The following is an 18,460-nucleotide window of genomic DNA, read 5'->3' on the forward strand; positions in this document are numbered from 1 at the left end:
TCCCTTGGCCATTCATCTCTCCCCACTGATCTCCCTCCTGACATTCATCCTTGCAAGAGGAACAAGTGCTATACCTGCCGCTACATCTCCTCCCTCACTATCATTCAGGGCCCCCAAACAGTCCTTCACAATTCACCTGTGAGCTGTTGGGGTCATCTGCTGTATCTGGTATTCCTGGTGTGGGCTCCTGTATGTTGGTGAGACTCAACAAAGATTGTGAGACCGCTTTACGGAGCACCTATGCTCCGTCTGCCACTGGGATCTCCCATTTTCATTCCGACATGTGAGGCCACATGCGGGATGGAGGAGCAACACCTGTCTGCATAGCCTCCAACCTGACGGCATGAACATCCAATTTCTCAAACTTCCAGTAATTGCCCCACTTCTCTTTCACCATTACCCATTCCCATTTCCCTCCCCCACCTTATCTCATAGAGCATAGAAGCATAGAAAACTTACAGCACAATACAGGCCCTTCAGCCTACAATGCTGTGCTGAATATGTACTTACTTTAGAAATTACCTCATGTTACCCATAGCTCTCTGTTTCTCTAAGCTCCATTTACCTATTCTGGAGTCTCTTAAAAGACCCTAGTGTATCTGCCTCCACCACCGTCACCTGCAGCCCATTCCACACACGCACCACTGCATAAAAAACTTACCCCTGACATCTCCTCTGTACCTACTTCCAAGCAGCTCTAAACTGTGTCATTTCAGACCTGGGATAAAGCCTCTGACTATCCACACGATCAATGCCTCTCATCATCTTATACACCTCTATCAGGTCACCTCTTGTTTGCTCCAAGGAGAAAAGGCCGAGTTCACTCAACCTATTCTCATAAGGCATGCTCCCCAATCCAGGCAACATCCTTGTAAATCTCCTCTGCACCCTTTCTATGGCTTCCACATCCTTCCTGTAGTGAGGTGACCAGAACCGAGCAAGTCGGCTCTAACCAGCGTCCTATATAGCTGTGACATTGCTTCTCAGCTCTTGAACTCAGTCCTACGGTTGATGAAGGCCAATAGACCATATGCCTTCTAAAGCACAAAGTCAACCTGCACAGCAGTTTTGAGCGTCCTATGGACTCGGACTCTATGGACTCTGATCCTCCACACTGCCAAGAGTCTTACCATTAATACTATATTCTGCCATCATATTTGACCTACCAAAATAAACCACTTCACACTTATGTGGATTGAACTCCATCTGCCACTTCACAGCCCAGTTTTGCATCCTATTGATCTCCCGCCGTAACCTCTGACAGCCCTCCACACTATCCACAATACCTCCAATCTTTGTGTCATCAGCAAATTTACTAACCCATCTCTCCACTTCCTCATCCAGGTCATTTATAAAAATTACAAACTGAAGGGGTCCCAGAACAGATCCTAAGGCACTCCACTGGTCACCGACCTCCATGCAGAATATGACCCTTCTACAACCGCTCTTTGCCTTCTGTTTCTAAGTCAGTTCTAGATCCACAAAGCAAGGGCCCGTTGGATCCCATGTCTCCTTACTTTCTCAATAAGCCTTGCATGGGGAACCTTATCAAATGCCATGCTGAAATCCATATACACTACATTTACGGCTCTACCTTCATCAATGTGTTTAGTCACATCCTCAAAAAATTCAAACAGGCTCGTAAGGCATGACCTGCCTTTGACAAAGCCATGCTGACTATTCCTGATCAGATTATGCATCTCCAAATGTTCATAAATCCTGCCTCTCAGAATCTTCTCCATCAACTTACCAACCACTGAAGTAAGACTCACTGGTCTATAATTTCCTGGGCTATCCCTACTTCCTTTCTTGAATAATGGATCAATATCTGCAACCCTCTAACCCTCCAGGCTTCCAGAACCTCTCCTGTCCCCATTGATGATGCAAAGATCATCGCCAGAGGCTCAGCAATCTCCTCCCTCACCACCCCCCCCCCCCCACGGTAGCCTGGGCTACATCTTCTCTGGTACCAGTGACTTATCCAACTTGATGCTTTCCAAAAGTTCCAGCACATTCTCCTTCTTAATGTCTATATGTTCAAGCTTTTCATTCTGCTATAAGTCATTCCTGCAATCACCAAGGTCTATTTCCGTAGTGAACACTGAAGCAAAGTATTCATTAAGTACCTCTGCTGTCTCCTCCGGTTTCATACAATTTTCCACTGTCACATTTGATTGGTCCTATTTTCTCACATCAATCCTCTTGCTCCTCACATACTTAAGGGGTTTTCCTTAATCCTGCTCTCCAAGGCCTTCTCATGACCTCTTCTGGCTCTCCTAATTTCATTCTTAAGCTCCTTCCAGCTAGCCTTATAATCTTCTAGATCTCTATCATTGCCTAGTTTTTTGAACCTTTCATAAGCTTTTTTTTTTCTTCTTGATCAGATTTTTAACTGCCTTTGTACACCAAGGTACCAGTACCCTACCATCCTTTCCCTGTCTCATTGGAGCATACCTGTGCAGAACGCCACACACAAATATCTCCTGAGCATTTGCCACATTTCTGTTGTGCATTTCCCTGAGAATATCTGTTCCCAATTCATGCTTCCAAGTTCCTGCCTGTTAGCTTTATATTTCCCCTTACTCCAATTAAACACTTTCCTACCTTGTCTGTTCTTATCGCTCTCCAATGCTGTGATAAAGGAGATGGAATTGTTATCACTATCTCCAAAATGCCCTCCCACTGAGAAACCTGACACCTGACCAGGTTCCTTTCCCATTCCCAGATCAAGTACAGCCTCTCCTCTTGTAGGCTTATCTACATATTGTGTGAAGAAACCTTCCTGAACACACCTAACAAACTCTACCCCATCTAAACCCCTTGCTCTAGGGAGATGCCAATCAATATTGGGGAGATTAAAACCCCCCGTCACGACAACCCTGTTATTACAGCACTGTTCCAGAATCTGTCTCCCTATTTGCTCCTTGACGTCCCTGTTACTATTAGATGGTCTATAAAAAACACCCAGTAGACTTATTGACCCCTTCCTGTTCCAAATTTGCAACCACAGAGACTCCGTAGATAATCCCTCCATGAGTTCCTCCCTTTCTGCAGCCGTGACAATAACTCTGATCAACAGTGCTCCACCTCTTCTGCCCCCACCCCCCCCGCCCTTTCTGAAATATCTAAAGCCTGGCACTCAAAGTAACCATTCCTGCCTCTGAGCCATCCAAGTCTCCGTAATGGCTACAACATCATATCTCCAAGTACTGATCCACACTTGAAGCTCATCCGTTTTGTTAATAATACTCCTCACGTTAAAATAGACACAGCTCAAACCATGTCTGAGTGTATCCCTTCTCTATCACCTACCTATCCTCCGTCTCACACTGTCTCCAAGATTTCTCTATTTGTGAGCCAACCGCCCCTTCCTCTGTCTCTTCAGTTCAGTTCCCATCTCCCAGCATTTCTAGTTTAAACTCTCCCCAATAGCCTTAACCTCGCCAGGATATTTGTCCACCTGGGATTCAAGTGCAACTCGTACTTTTTGTGCAGGTCACACCTGCCCCAAAAGAGGTCCCAATGATCCAGAAATCTGAATCCCTGCCCCCTGCTCCAAATCCTCGGCCATATGGTGACCCACTTCCTAGCGCACTCGAAAGGGCTCACAAATAGCCAGCGTGCCGGCACAAAGGCCAGTCCCAAAAGGGCACCAGGTCTGCTTCACCAACAAAGGGAAAAAGCCTGGGGGGGGGGGGGGGGGTTTGTGAGTACATGCCCCTACAGCATCTGTGCCCGGGGAGGGCGGGATGAGGGAGGCTTTAAAGCAAGGCTGTGAAGTTCGAATAAAATCATCTTTGATTGCAGTTTACCGACTCTGTGTCGTTATTTTAGTCCTGCATGCAGCACTCCGCTACAGCCACATATTTATCCTCCACCTCACTCTGTTCCTATTCTCACTGTCACGTGGCACAGACATTAATCCTGAGATTGCTACCTTTGAGGTCCTATTTCTCAACTTCCTTTCTAACTCCCTGTGATCTGCTTTCAGGCCCTCCTCCCTTTTCCTACCTATGTCATTGGTACCAATATGTACCACGGCCTCTGGCTGTTCTCCTTCCCACTTCAGGATATCGTGGACGTGATCAGAAACATCCCGGGCCCTGGCACCTGCCGTCTGTGTTTCTTTCTTGCATACACAGAATCGCCTGTCTGACCCCTGAACTACTGCATTCCCTGCCACTGCTGCCATCCTCTTCCTTTCCCTACCCTTCTGAGCCACAAGGCTAGACCCTGTGCCAGAGGTGCAGCCACTGTTGCTTCCCCCAGGTAAGACATTCCCCTCCCAGCAGTGTTCAAACAGGAGTATTGTTAAGGGGAACAGCCATAGGGGTACTCTGTAGCATCTGCCTCTTGCCCTTCCCATTCCTGACTGTTACCCACTTATCTGTCTCCTAAGGCCTCAGTGTGACTACCTGCCTATGGCTCCTCTCTGTCACCTCCTCACTTTCCCTGACCAGACGAAGGTCATTGAGCTGCATCTCCAGTTCCCTAACACGGTCCCTAAGGAGCTGCAGCTCGACGCACTTGGTGCAGATGTGGCCATCTGGAAGGCTGGGAGTCTCACGGACATCCCACATCCGACACCCAGTACAGAACACCGGCCTCACCGACATATTTCCTGTTCCTATCCTTCACAAGTAACTTGCCTCACCTTGAGCCATTATTGCCAAAGCCCTCCTACTCTGACTCCCTCTAATCTGGCCCCACTCTATAAAGCTGTCTTCTTTTTAAACTCTTCCCACTGGTCTAACTCGCTGACATCCACACGCCTACGCAGTCATGCCTCAATTGCCTGTCCTTGCCTGCCCATTACTCCTTCTGGTGTTCATCCCCCATCCATTTCTTCCATGGCCTTCTGTCCTCTCCTATCAGATATCCTCTTCTCCAGATCTTCCTCTCTTTCACCAATTTCCCAGCTATTTACTTCACTCCTCCCCACTCCCAGTTTCACTTACCACCTACTACTTTGTACTTATTCCTCTCCTCCCCCACCATCTTCTAACCTCTTTTCCCCTGTCCTAGTGAAGGGTCTTGGCCCGAAACATCAAACTGTTTACTCTTTTCCTGCCTGGCTTGCTGAGTTCCTCCAATGTTTTGTGTGTATTGCTTTGATTTGCAGCGTGTTAATGCCGGTGACATCCAATGTATCCAAGCAGAAGAACCCATTATTTAGATGGGGATTTTAGCACCGGGCCAGATCGAAAAGGTCAGGATTGGGAGGAGAGAGCTGGCTCAGATCACTGCTTGGAGAGGCAGAACATGATGCTCAGATGGAGAGTTAAGCGCTGGGCCACACTGGGTGTTGGGCGCTGAGGTGAGGAATGGGCTGCTCCACGACATTTACTCGGCTCTGCGCTGAACCATGGGTCTCTGACTTTCTTTGTGGACTTCAGTTCAGAATGCTATTTGCTTGCGTCTATGGTTTGCATGAATTTTTTTGTTGTACTTTGAGTGTTCAACAGTCTGTTTATGGGTTGTTTTATTCTTTCATTTTCTTATGGACATGATGTGTTTTTTATTCTCTGCACGTTGGGTGTTAGTCTTTTTTCACATATAAGAGGTTTGTTTTGGGGTTTCTTTGTTTTGTGGTTGCTTGTTAGGAGATGAATCTTCGGGTTTTATAACATATACACACTTTGATAATAAATGTACTTTGAACTTGAACTTTGAATACCAATTGTATTCACTCTTCCAGCAAATAAATCCCTTACCAAGACTATTTTATTAACAAATCAATTATGTGCACTCATCAAACGTGAGTCTGTTAATTTGTCAAGTCCCATTATTTATCACACACTGTGCATTTCTATCATGACTATATTGAGTACAAGAGGGGGGGGATAAGACCTTCAAATTCAACTCTTGAAATACCTTTGTGAAATACATTATCATCCTCCCCACCAAGACTACAATTTGTATACCCCTGTTCTTCATGTAGTGTTGTATTTGTTATAGCTTCTAATAATTATGTGTATTTATTTACTACACCTGTGGTATTTTCTCATGATTAAATGCTTAGCGCAATGAACTTATCATTCCCCTACAATGCACACAAGATGCAGAACTCAGCGGGTCAGACAGCATCTATGGAAAAGAGTAAACAGTCGATGCTTCAGGCTGAGACCCTTCTTCAGGGCATTCCCCTGCTGGTTTTGCTGTTTCTTTTTAAAATGGACATATCCAGTCTTCTTCCCAGAACCTTGTTTGCATGACAGGAGAGCTGTCTACAGCAAATACACATCACTTCATTATTTGAGTTATCAGTTCTTGCAGGGGCATGTCATTAAAACACCGTCCTCAATACAGTACTTGGCCAAAGTTCACACACCTCCTTGTAGGACTGTAAGTCTTGTTAGCTGCTCAAGAATTAAGAAGAAAAACAACATTATTTTTGAGCCCATAATTTCTGTCTAGGTAATTGTAGTGATTTATATTCAGGCTAGGAAGTTATTTAAAATCTTACTGATGCAGGTTTTCCTGATTACTGGATAATCATCCATGCTCCATAAATATCTCAGGATGTCATGAGAACAGTATCGGGAATACCTTGCAAAGCTGCCACATCGAAATAGATCATTAAAATCTTTATCTATTCATATCAATATTCATTAGGTCTGGAATTGGTGTGAGTTGGGTATTTGCAGGAGAACTGGAAGTATGCACTGTGTAAACTGAATACTCCTTCTGGTGCAGGACAGGAGGTAAACTGTTAATGTAACAGTTGGTAGGTCTCACTTCAACCCACAGGGTTCAAGCATCAGAGGACTTGAGCCACAATATACATTGCATATTTGCCGTTCGACGTCAGGGTATAAAGACAGAGTGTAACTCTTACTTTGATGATGATAATCATTGACTAAACACATGTTTATTCAATTCCATTAATGTTTGATGTCAAATTTCTGATTATTTTAACTTCTTTGCTCTAAAAGTGTCTTTCCTTTTCTGGCAGGGTGCTGGAGTCAATACCTGCTAGAAGTTTGCATGTTCAGAAAATCACGTGCAGTAGCAGAGGTGGAATTCCTATGTATGTTCTCATCAATGAAGCAGCTTTGTAAAACTATTGTTGAGTGCCATCTTAGCATTTTTAGTTAAATTCATTTTACTTATTTATTGAGATACATTGAGGAATAGACCCTTCCAGCCATGCTGAACAGCAAAACTCCAATTTAACCCCAGCCTAAATATGGGACAATTTACAATGACTCGTTAACCTACCAACCAGTATGCCTTTGGACTGCGAAGGAAAGCCAGAGCACCTGGAGGAAACGCACAAAGTCACGGGGAGAATGTAAAAACTCTTTACAGGCAGTGGTGGGAATTGAACCCAGGCCACCTGTACAGTAAAGCAGATGCTAACCATTAAGCTACTGTGCCGCCTCTAAATTTTATTTAGAGATACAGCGCAGAATAGGCTCTTCTGGCCCAGCAACCCTACTACTTAACCCCAGTTAATCCCAGCACAATTTACAATGGCCCATTAACTTCTGAACTGGTATGTGTTTGAAATGTGGGAGGAAACCTACATACTTCACAGGGAGAACGTATAACCTCCTTAAAGATGGTGCCAGAATTGAACTCTGAACTTGGAATGCCTCAAGTCGTAATAGCATTGTGCTAACCTCTCTGGTACCATGGTGCCCTAAAGATGAAAAATTGGTTGTTCAAAGTCTATGCTTGTTTTTAGGTCTATGCTCTGGGTTATTCATCACTGCAATGTCCTTTGAAACAAACTAAACTGGGATCTTTGCATTAAATTTTTTACCTTTATTCAAGGAGTAGCAGTTAGATTTAATTCCTGAAAAACACTAACAACATTATAGTTTGTGATTTATTAGCCATGTATCCAGAATGGATTTTGTGATTATTTCCCATTTTCTGGCATTAATTGGTGTGATAGGGAACCAGTTACCAAAGAAAACATTAAATAAAAACATGTTTTATTGCCATCGGTGCAATAGGATGAGACAAGATATTCAATATAATGTAAGGAATAACCCAGGAACTACATCCGACCTCCATGTGGAGGAGTACTTGAGCAATACTAATGATAAAGTCTACCACTATTTACATTGCAAACTCAAAATTTCAAAAGGGCTAATATTACAAAAATAGCAGAATCTTTGGAAAATATTAAATTGGAACATTATTAAATGGAATAAAGACTTCTGATTTAAAGCAAGTGGTCAATAAGTCAAAAAGACATCAATCAAGAATTTAAAGATTAACTCTATTTGTCACATGTGCATTGAAACATCGAAGCATGGAGCATGTGGGGATCTTCTGATATCCAGGCAGTCTTTCTTTCTTCTTTCTTTCTTTTTTCTTTCTTTTTTTTCCACTGTTTTTTTAGATAGGGATGTTAAGGGGGGAAGGGTTAAGGGGAGGGGAAGGGCTGATATATCATATTATTCTATTATTCTATTCATTCTATGTAATTATCTTAAAAATTGAATAAAAAATATATAAAAAGGGAAACATCAAAGCGTGCAGTGAAATGAGTTGCTGGCGTCAATGATGAAGAACGGCCATTCAAGGATGTGCTGGGGACAGCCCGCAAATGCCGTCATGCTTCTGGTGCCAATGTAGCATGCCCACGGCTTACTAACACTTACTAACCAGAACATCTTTGGAATGTGGGAGGGAACTGGAGAACCCAGAGGAAACCCGCATTGTCACTGACAGCTGTGGATGTATGCTGGCACCATGCATGTGGAAAAGTCAGGCAAAAATTCATGTGTCAAAACTGAACCAATTTAGAAAGACAGATATATGCAATGACACATTAAACGTAGGCAAAAACAAAAAAAAACTTTGACAGATTAGGAGAATATAATTCTCAGGAGAACAGAAACAAATGTCTACTAAAAGGAAATCAGAATATTTGTTTGCCAAGCAAAGAATTAGCGCTATAGCAGATAGCAAAGAGTTGCAGAAGCAATGATAAAAAGATTTTGCTGTCTGGAGAAAAAATGCTTCACCTTTCACAAGCCTTCCATGTCCTTCCAAATGGCTCGATAACTAATGAAGATGTTCTGAAGCCACTGCTGTCATGAAGAAAACACAGTAGAGGTTTGTTCACAGCGATCTCCCAGATTTGACAACGTAATAGTACAAGATAACTTGCCTTTCCGTTGACTGTGGTTTAAATATTGGCCAAATACTGAAAACTTTCTCCACTCTTCTTCAGAAACATGCCACATTTAATTGCAGTTCTGAAAGCAGACAGGAAATCAACTGGGTGAGATGTCAGTTCTGACCAGTAAGTCAATTGTCAGTACTGCATTGCAACAAAGCCTAGGTTTTTGTACTCAGATTTTGACACGGGAATCACAATCTTCATATTCAGGGAATTCCTGCTCTATTCTAAAGGCAACACTTCTATAAGATCACCCTCAGCAGCTATACTCTGGGAAAACAGCATGTCCAGTCTCTCCTTATAACTAAAATTGTCCAGTCCCAGCAATACCTTTGTGAATTATTTATGCCCCCTTCCCAGTTAATAAAACCCTTTCCGTAGCTAGGCAGGTAGAAGTGCAGATAATACTCCAAGTGTGGTTTATCCAACATCTTGTACATCAGTACAGCGATATCTTGTACATACCAACTCTCATGCTCAATGTCCTGACGAAGAAGGCAGGCATGTCAAATGCCTTTATTCACCACCCTTTCTACCTGTGACACCACTGTCAGGGAACTATATACTTGAGGGCCAGTAACTTGAAATTCCTCAGCATTATCATTTCAGAGGTTCAGCACATAAGCGTCATTGCAAAGAAGGCACGGAAATGCCCCTACTTTCTCAGAGGTTTGTGTAGATTAAGCACCTCGCCTAAAACTTTGACAAGCTTCTTTGATGCATGATGGAGAGTATATTGATGAGTTGCATCATGGCCTGGTATGAAACACAAATGCCCTTGAATAGAAAAGCCTACAAAAAGCAATGGATACAGCACAGTCTATCAGAGGTAGAAAGCTCTCCCTTACACTGGGCATATCAACACTGAGAACAATTGTAGGAAAGCAGCATTCATCATCAAGGTCCCCCACCATCTCTTCTCACTTCAGAAAGGAGCTTCAGGAGCCTTAGGTCCCACACTGCCAGTTTCTGGACAAGTTATTACCCCTCAGACATCAGGCTGCTGGCTAACTTCACTCATCCCAACACTGAACTGATTCCACAACCTATGGACTCACTTTCAAGGACTCTACAAATCATGTTCACTGTATATCTATCTATCTAGTTTTTCTGTATTTGCCCAATTTATCGCCCTTTGCACATTGGTTATTTGCCTTTGTATGCAATTTTTCATTGATTCTATTGTGTTTTTTGGTATTTACTATGAATAAAATGAATTTCAGGGTTGTATATAGTGGCATATATGTACTCTGATAATAAATTTACTTTGAACTTTGTACACATAGATTTCTTTGTCAAATCACATTCTCAAGGCTCCTACCATTTACTGTAAAAGTCCTGCTACAGTGTTTCTTCTTAAAATGTCACTCCACACTTTGCCCAAGATATATTCCATTTGCCGTTCCTTGGCCCACTTTCACAAATACTCTTGATCTTGTTATAATCTTAGCTAACCATCTTTACTGTCAATGTTGGTGTCATCCACAGACTTACTATGTCACCTACCTTTTCAGTCAAATCATCAATATTGATGGTAAAACATGTGGGACCCACCACAGATCCCTTGGCACACCACTGCTCACAGACCTGCAATATGAAAAAAACAACTGTGCACAATTCTCTGTTTACTGCCACCAAGCCAATTTTGTAACAAGTTGGCTGGCTTACTCTGAATCCCATGTTTTCTAATCTTCTACACCAGTCTACATGCAGGACTTTATCAAAGGCCTTGCTAAGGTCTCAAGAGACAATATAAACCACCCTACCCTCAACATCAACTTGGTGAGATATGATTTCCTATATATAGAGACACACAACCTCTAATCAATCCTTTTCTTTCCAAATGCTGGTAGATTGTGCCTCTCAAGTTCTCCTGCAGTGACTTTCCCACTAGTTCCTCGGCTTGTTCTTGCAGCTCTTCTTAAATATGCAGCTCTTCTTAAATATGAGCAACTCTCCAGACTGTTGGGACCTCACCCATGGCTAATGTCTCTGTCAGAGTCCCAGATATTTCTCCCCTGTTTCCCACAATGTATGAGGGTACCTTTGCTCAAGAATATATCTGCCTTCATGTAGTTGAAGATTGAAAGCACATCCTCCCTTGTTATGTTGAAATGTTGCAGGGCATCATTTTTATCTTCCCTGAATCTCTTGGCTTTCAAGACCTTTTCCTTGGTAAATGCAGGTGAGAAATCTTTGTCTAAGATCTTAGTTCAGTTCCTCCACACATAGATGATCACACTGATCCTTAAGGTGACCTTTTCTCTCCCTAGTTGCCCTTTGCTTTTAATATACTTCAGAATACCATTGAATTCTATTTCATCTTACAATCCATAGATTTCCCATGTTATGTTTTTTGTCCTCTTGATGGTTTGGGAGGTGTTCAAATAGATTCCTATTTGCAACACACATAAAATCTGGAGGAACTCAGCAGGCCAGGCAGCATCTATGGAAATGAATAAACAGTCGATGTTTTGGGCTGAGAATTATTTGACTTGTTGCCAGCTCCTGCAGGAAGTGCTGATACTCTTGCTTTCACTCAAATGAAAGCTTTCTCAATTCTAGGTCAAACAAAGATTCACAAATAGTACATCTCCTCCAACCTTGCCTCCTGCATGCAGTGATCTCCATGTTGCCTCACTGACATTGGTGAGTACAAATGCCAACTGAGTGACCATTTTTCGGAACACCTACATTCTGTCTGCATGATCTCTCAGGTTGTGCCACTTAAACTCCCCTTCTTACACCCATGCTGAACATTGATCTCTTCCACTGCCCAGGTGAGGCCAAGTGCAAACTATAAGAAAGACGTGTCATATTCCGTCTGGGTAATATACAACACATGAGCGCTGAACTTCATAGCTCCAACCCACAATGCTCCTTTCTCTCTCCTTCTGACGCCCCATTCCAGCCTCATGTTCATTTACTTTCATCCCCCTCACTGGGTTCAATTTACCCATTATTGATCACCCTCCTGACCAAATCAGATTCTAGATTCTTCTGCCTTTTGTGTCTCCCCTTATCACCTTCCAGTCTCACCTCCATCCTTCTCTCCCCCACCTGACTCCATCTGCCCCTTCCATTCCACTCCTTCTCTGTATCTACCTTTCATCCATCAAATAATCTGTCTCCTAACAACACCCCTCTCCTCGCCCACTGGGATCTACCTGCCTATCTTCTGATTCCATCTACTGCCTGCAGACCTTGTCTCACGCCTCCCTCTCACCTCGTCATAGTGTTCTGCACTCTCAATCCTGGTCCAGAGTGCCATTTGCTGCCTGACCTACGGGGTTCCTCCACATTCTGCATCTGCCGTCTCTTTCTGAACTAGTTTTGGTTGGGATGCTGATAATTACTTATAAAATGTGGATGAAAGATAGACAAATGTAGTTCCATGGATTAGCATTGATTGTATACTGTGGTAAGAGAGAAATTGTCCAGTTTTCTTATAAACTCGTGAATTTTTGAGGTTACTTTGTTGTTCCCGAGTACTGCGGTGGGAATGGAGTATCATAACTTGTAGGAATGGCAGTTCTTTTCCTGGTTTTAATATTTTGTGTATTTGTTACAATACTTGTAACATTTACATTGAAATGGTTGTGACATTGGCCAGGGTAAGAAAAGATGATTGAAGAGCCATTCATTTTTCATGAACATTGTCAAATGTTTCTGATTAGGCATGAAGTGACCTAGATGCTAAACTTTTTGGCCAATGATCTTCATTTCATTCAATGAGCTAACTTATTGAAAGCCCCCTTTCACGTAAGCATAATATTAACAGTGTAGATCACCGAATTGTAACCAGCCTCTTTACTAGCATAGAGCATGAATTCCCAGGAATTACTTATTTATTTATTGTTTGTCATTTGCATTAACATATTTTCAGTCGAAAGGCAACGTGTTCTGCACCGTTGTTTTAATTTACTGCGTGCCCAACTACTTAATCAGAACAAGTGTGCGAGCCGAAGCGGGATTTATAGCAGAACTGAGGGCTTCTGTGAAATTCCTGACAGTGGGGTCTGTCTTCAGGGAGATGACTGCCAACCTTTTGCGCTCACTAGGGGTCGTCGAATGTCAGAAAATCAATCTGGCAACAACAGGAAGAACACGCAACTAGGCGATCCTTGGAAACACTCCGGGATTAGCAACCGCAGTGCCTTGATAAAATTACAAGTGTAAGAAAATCAATGCCAGTCGCGAATGCCGGGGCAATGCAGAACAGTCAATGTGAAGTGTGCTAGAAAGTTACAGCCCAAGTGCGGACGATACAGAGCAGACTATTTAATCGTCAGGTTGCAGGATAATTTAAGGATTGATGGAGTGACGTCAGTACGTACCTTGATAGCAGTGTAATCTGTTTGAGAACGGTCTAACCTCAAAGGGAAATGGGCACGTTTCTACACGGATGTCGGGGAACGCCACCAGCACGGTGCTGACCTACCTACCTGCGAGCAGCTCTCGGAATAAATAGGCAGAGCGAGAGTGAGATAAAAACTCTTTTAAGAACAGCTCTGCTCGGCTCCTGAACCCGCTGCCCGATTCCCTGTCTGGAAGGTATGTGGGGGGGGGGGGGGCACTTCACTTCTTTATGCGTTTGACATTAAAAGCTTAGATGTTTATTTTAGAGGCCAGTCGCTTTCCACTGCGATTCGAAACACTGTGTCATCTCGGTAGAAAGCCGAAGCGATCGTTTGACCAGAGTTGAGCTAATGTATAAACAGATTAAAATGGGAATTATTTTTTCTCTTGCTTGCGAGTCTGGGAGCTGACCTTTCGGTTTGTTGCTACCTGCGGTTTAAGAGTCCCGGTGATATTTTAAGCTGGTCCTTGTGGTTTTCGTCATGTTACTCAGTGCGGGCTTTTTTTTAATGGTTGCACTGAATGGTCAGAGAATGCCGGAGAGGTAAATACTGAAAGGACGACTTCAAGACTCCTTCAGGCTAAACTCGGAGCGATTATCACGTATCACTTTAGAAAAGAGATCATCTATATTAGCTTTTTAAAGCCAAATCACCTGCGATATTCTGTTATAATTTGTCAGCAGCGGGCTTCATGGTCCAACAAAGTTGCAAGAACTGCATACTCCAGCAGCACCATACTCCAGATAAGCAGGCAGGGGAAACTTTAACCAGAGGGCGATTCATTAACACTATGTATAACAACGCACAGCGACCACGTCAATAACATAAAGCGGGGACGATAGTTAAATTCCAGTTTCTTGCATTGTTTTTCGAGTCCGATTACCAAAGTTTTTCGCGCATAAAACGACGCCTGTTGTTTTACGTTGGCGTATAATTTGCCAGTCGAGGCTTGAGCCGATGAAGTACGTAACATAGACGGTGGGGGATTTAATCATTATTTGCTGCAGTTCTCGTGTGCCATTTGAACCGCTTATTGCGCTTGCCCTGCCCCCAGGAGAAGCAATTAGACACAGATGAACTTAGCTCACAGGCCAGCTGCAACGGAGCTAACAGGGATTTTGTTATTACCGCAGCGTTTATATTTCTTAGCCTTGAAAATCATCGTCACTTGCTGGTTAACAAGGGTTACAGTGAGCATCGCTTGATGTACGTTGCCCGTTCACTCGGGCCGGAGCTGCCCTGAGCGCTGTGTTTTGAAATGCTGTGAAAGGCTCAAGCCAAGGCACATTTTTACCTTTTCTCTCGAGGGAAACAAGCGGAGATTTTGTTTGAACTATTATAGTGGCAACTCCCGCATCCTTTCACTCGCATTGTACAAGTTGAAACTTTTCTTATCGTCTGCCTCACCGTTTCCCACACTATTCTGTTCTAGATCAATGACATTATTAAATCCAAGTGTAATCATTCTTTTAAGTCTTTCATTTGTAAATCAGCGAGTAGAGCTCTTTATTTACGTACAATGATCTCCACATCAAGCCTTGCTCCAGGGTGACGTTAGCGAGTGAGCTCACGTCACATCGTCCGCTGCCCACGTTCCGAAATCGCCATGGGCATAAAATCAGCACGATCACAATTTTAATCGTCCTGCCGGCATTATCGTTTATATATTGATCTAGGCCGAGCATAAGGAACTGAAGCTCTTTTCTGTTTTAGACTTGTATTTCCCTATTTCCATTCTCGTGAATTCCGCGCTGTAGATGCGAATTTTGTTGTTTTTTTTTGTTTCGAACACTTCTTCCTGACTACTTGTAGGTAGTAATAAACAATATATGAACGCGCGAGAGCTGCAGTGTTTCCCATTGGGGCATCATTACTCAATCCGATCTTCTTCACGCCTGACATCGCAGTCAATGCATTTCCAATTGGAACCATTAAATTCCTCCTCCTCCTCCTCCTCCTCACAAACTAATTGTAAGGTCCGTCTTGATTTTCTGTCTAGTCTGTATCCAAGCAACTTGCAATAATCTAGAGAAGAGATTTCAGAGGGATGATTCCACTTTTTATTAGAAAGAGGTAAAATAGCGCCGGATGGACAGCGAGATGAAGTACCGGTACTCGGGTAATAAACACAATATTTATGGTTGGAAAGATCGTGCAATTTCTACACAAGGAGAGAGAAAAAATGAAATGTTTAATATTAGATTTCCAAAGAGAAAACTTGTTTGTTGAATTTTTTGAAGTCACATATAAAGGTGATGACACCCTAAAATTATCTTGAAGTTCAAAAGTTTTTGAGTTTATTTATTTATTGAGATGAAGTTTGATCCTTCCAGCTATTAGCGCCACAGTGCACAGCAACCCACTGATTTACCCCCAGCCTAATCACAGGACAATTTAACGTTCTAACCTGTACGTCTTTCGACCGTGGGAGGAAAGCCACGCCATCACAGTGGTAATGTGCAAACAGTGTTGGGAATTGAACCCCGGTGGCTGGTATAGTAAAGTGTTGTGCTAACCACTATGCTAGTATGCTGTCCCTATTCTCAACAATATGAGAACACAGAACACAGTACAGCACAGAAACCAGTCCTTTGACCCATCATATCTGTGGTGACCATGATGCCAATTATTAATCCCATCTAACTGCAGATGGTCTACATATCTCTATCCCCTGCCTCTTCATGCATCTGTATAAATGTGTCTATCATATTTGCATCCAGCACCCCAGCAGTGAGTTCCTGGCACCAGTAGCCTCTGTGTACACCAACTTGCCTAGCAAATCTTTAAACTTTACTGTCCTCAGCTTAAACCCATGTCCTCTAGTTTTTGACTCTGGGGAAATTACTTTATCTATCCTAAACCAATGAATTCAATGATTGCAGAATTTGGGATGAGCTGCAGAATTGATTGCTAGCTGACTTCCACATAGAAGGTAAAACATAGGAATAGCTACTCATAGTGGCAAAGTTATAATAACTGCACCAGGATGTTCCTACTCCTAAACTCAATGCCTTAACTGACATTGGCCAGCATGCCAAGTGCCTTCTTTACCACCCAGTCTTCATGTGCAGCTGCTTACAGTGAATTGTGTACTTGTACCCCTACGGTCCCTTTGTTCCACAAAACCTGGCAGTGCCCTGCCAGTCAATGTATATGTCTTGTACTAGTTTGACTGTCCAAATTGCACCACCTCAATTTGCTGTTCCTCAGCCCATTTCCCTAACTGATCAAGATATTTGCAAACCACTGTAAGCTGTTTTACCATCACCAAGATCCCCACATTTAGTATTATCGACAGATTTCCTAATTGTGCCATGTACATTCATGTCTAAGTCATTTACATAATGAATGAATAACAAAGGACCTCATGTCATATGTCCTCATGTCACATGTCTCCAGTTGGAGAATCTTCAGATATCACCCTCTGTTTCCTATCGTCAAGTCAATTTGGAATTCATCTTGCTAGCTCCCTATGAATCCCATGTGACCTATTTTTCCAGATCAGCCTGCCAAGTGGGACCTTATCGATTGCCCTATTAAAGTGTATATAGATAAAGTGCACATAGTTGTCTGCACTACGTTGATGGCTGCATTGGTGCTGCTTCATGTACCCATGCTGAGCTCAGCAGTTTCATCAACTTTGCCCCCACCTTCCTCCCTGCCCTTAAATTAAGTTGGTCTATCTCTGATACCTTCTCCCCTTTCTCAGCCTCCCTGTTTCCATCTCTGGGTGTCCAGTATCTGGTAGCCTGTCTACTGAGATCTTTTACAAACCTACTGACTCTCATAGCTATCTTGATTATACCCCTTTCATCCTATCACTTGTAAAAATGCCATTCCTTTTTTTTCAGTTCCTCTGTCTCTGATCCATCTGTTCTTAAGAAGAGGCTTTCCATTCTAGACTATCTTCTCCTAAACAGGGGGTTTGCCCTCAGTTGCATCTCCTCAATTTCCTGGGACACTACTCTCACCCTGTCCTCCCAACACCTTAACAGGGACAGAGCTCCTTTTCTCCTTAACTATGTTGGAAACATTTTTTAAATAACTTTTTTTTATATAAGATTTGTACTTTTTAACAAACTCATGTATTTTTCACACCCACTGGCAAAAAGTGCTATGGCAGCTACACTAAGTTTACCACCTTTTTCATTTCTTATTGGCTGAGTATTAACACATTATCCATGTGATGTAACTGTTTTAATTGTGTAGCTTATTAATTAATTCACCACAATCTAAGGAATTTCTTTATCTTATCTATAGAAGTGTTAGATTTTTCAGAAACACCATCTTTTATTCCTTGGTCTGTAACCCCTTAAAATCAGTACCCCTTAACACTTAGTAGCCCATGAGCCTTTTCAAGTCAATTTTCTGACATGCCTGTCCATGGGCTCCTCTACTGCCATGATGAGGCCAAACTTGGGTTGGAGAATCAACACCTTGTCTTCTGTCTGAGTAGCTTTCAACCTGATCGCATGAATATCAATTTCTCTAACTTTTGGTAATACTTCCCCCTCCCATTCTTCATTCCCCATTCTTGTTTCCATCTCACCCCTTCTCTTCTCACCTGCTCACAACCACCTTCTGGTGCTCCTCCTCCATCCCTTTCTCCCATGGTCTACTCTCATCTCCGATAAGATTCCTTCTTCTTCAGCCTTTTACCTTTTTCTCCTATTATCTCCCAGCTTCTTACTTTATTCAGCCTTGCCCCGCTCACCTACCTTCCTCCTAACCTGGTTTCACCTATCATCTTCCGGGTTGTGATCCCCGCCGCCTTATTCTAGCTTCTTTCAGCTTCCCCCTTGCTAAGTTTGGCATGCAGAAAAAGAATCTCATAGTTGTATGTGGTGATGTGTATGCCCTTTGATAAGTTTTTTTATTTTTACTTCCTTTTCAGTCCCAATGAAGAGTCATTCCTCTCCATAAATGCTGCCTGACCTGCTGAGTTCCTCCATTTTAT

General features: G+C 42.8%; 1 protein-coding gene and 1 long non-coding RNA gene across 6 annotated transcripts in view; one reads left to right on the forward strand and one right to left on the reverse strand.

The window, feature by feature from the left end:
• Positions 1–8,000: 8,000 nt before the first annotated feature.
• Positions 8,001–14,547, reverse strand: LOC132391545 (uncharacterized). Of its 3 annotated transcripts, none has more exons than XR_009511261.1 (4): positions 14,157–14,547; positions 10,649–10,729; positions 8,985–9,218; positions 8,001–8,398 (listed from the first exon to the last, which is right to left on the reverse strand). It is a non-coding gene; the product is annotated as an uncharacterized LOC132391545 (long non-coding RNA). The 3 variants fall into 3 exon arrangements; XR_009511262.1 differs by lacking the exon at positions 14,157–14,547 and adding an exon at positions 13,588–13,687 and having other exon boundaries at positions 8,001–8,344; XR_009511260.1 differs by lacking the exon at positions 14,157–14,547 and adding an exon at positions 13,588–13,687.
• Positions 13,112–18,460, forward strand: part of tll1 (tolloid-like 1) — a 393,309-nt gene continuing 387,960 nt past the window's right edge. For 2 of the 3 annotated variants that reach the window (XM_059964873.1, XM_059964872.1), the window contains exon 1: positions 13,112–13,696. The gene's annotated coding sequence lies outside the window, so the exon portion shown is untranslated. The remainder of the gene's footprint in view (positions 13,697–18,460) is intronic. The other variant, XM_059964869.1, reaches the window with a different exon arrangement.

Source organism: Hypanus sabinus, chromosome 3, assembly GCF_030144855.1.
Source record: "Hypanus sabinus isolate sHypSab1 chromosome 3, sHypSab1.hap1, whole genome shotgun sequence".
NCBI classification, from domain to species: domain Eukaryota; kingdom Metazoa; phylum Chordata; class Chondrichthyes; order Myliobatiformes; family Dasyatidae; genus Hypanus; species Hypanus sabinus.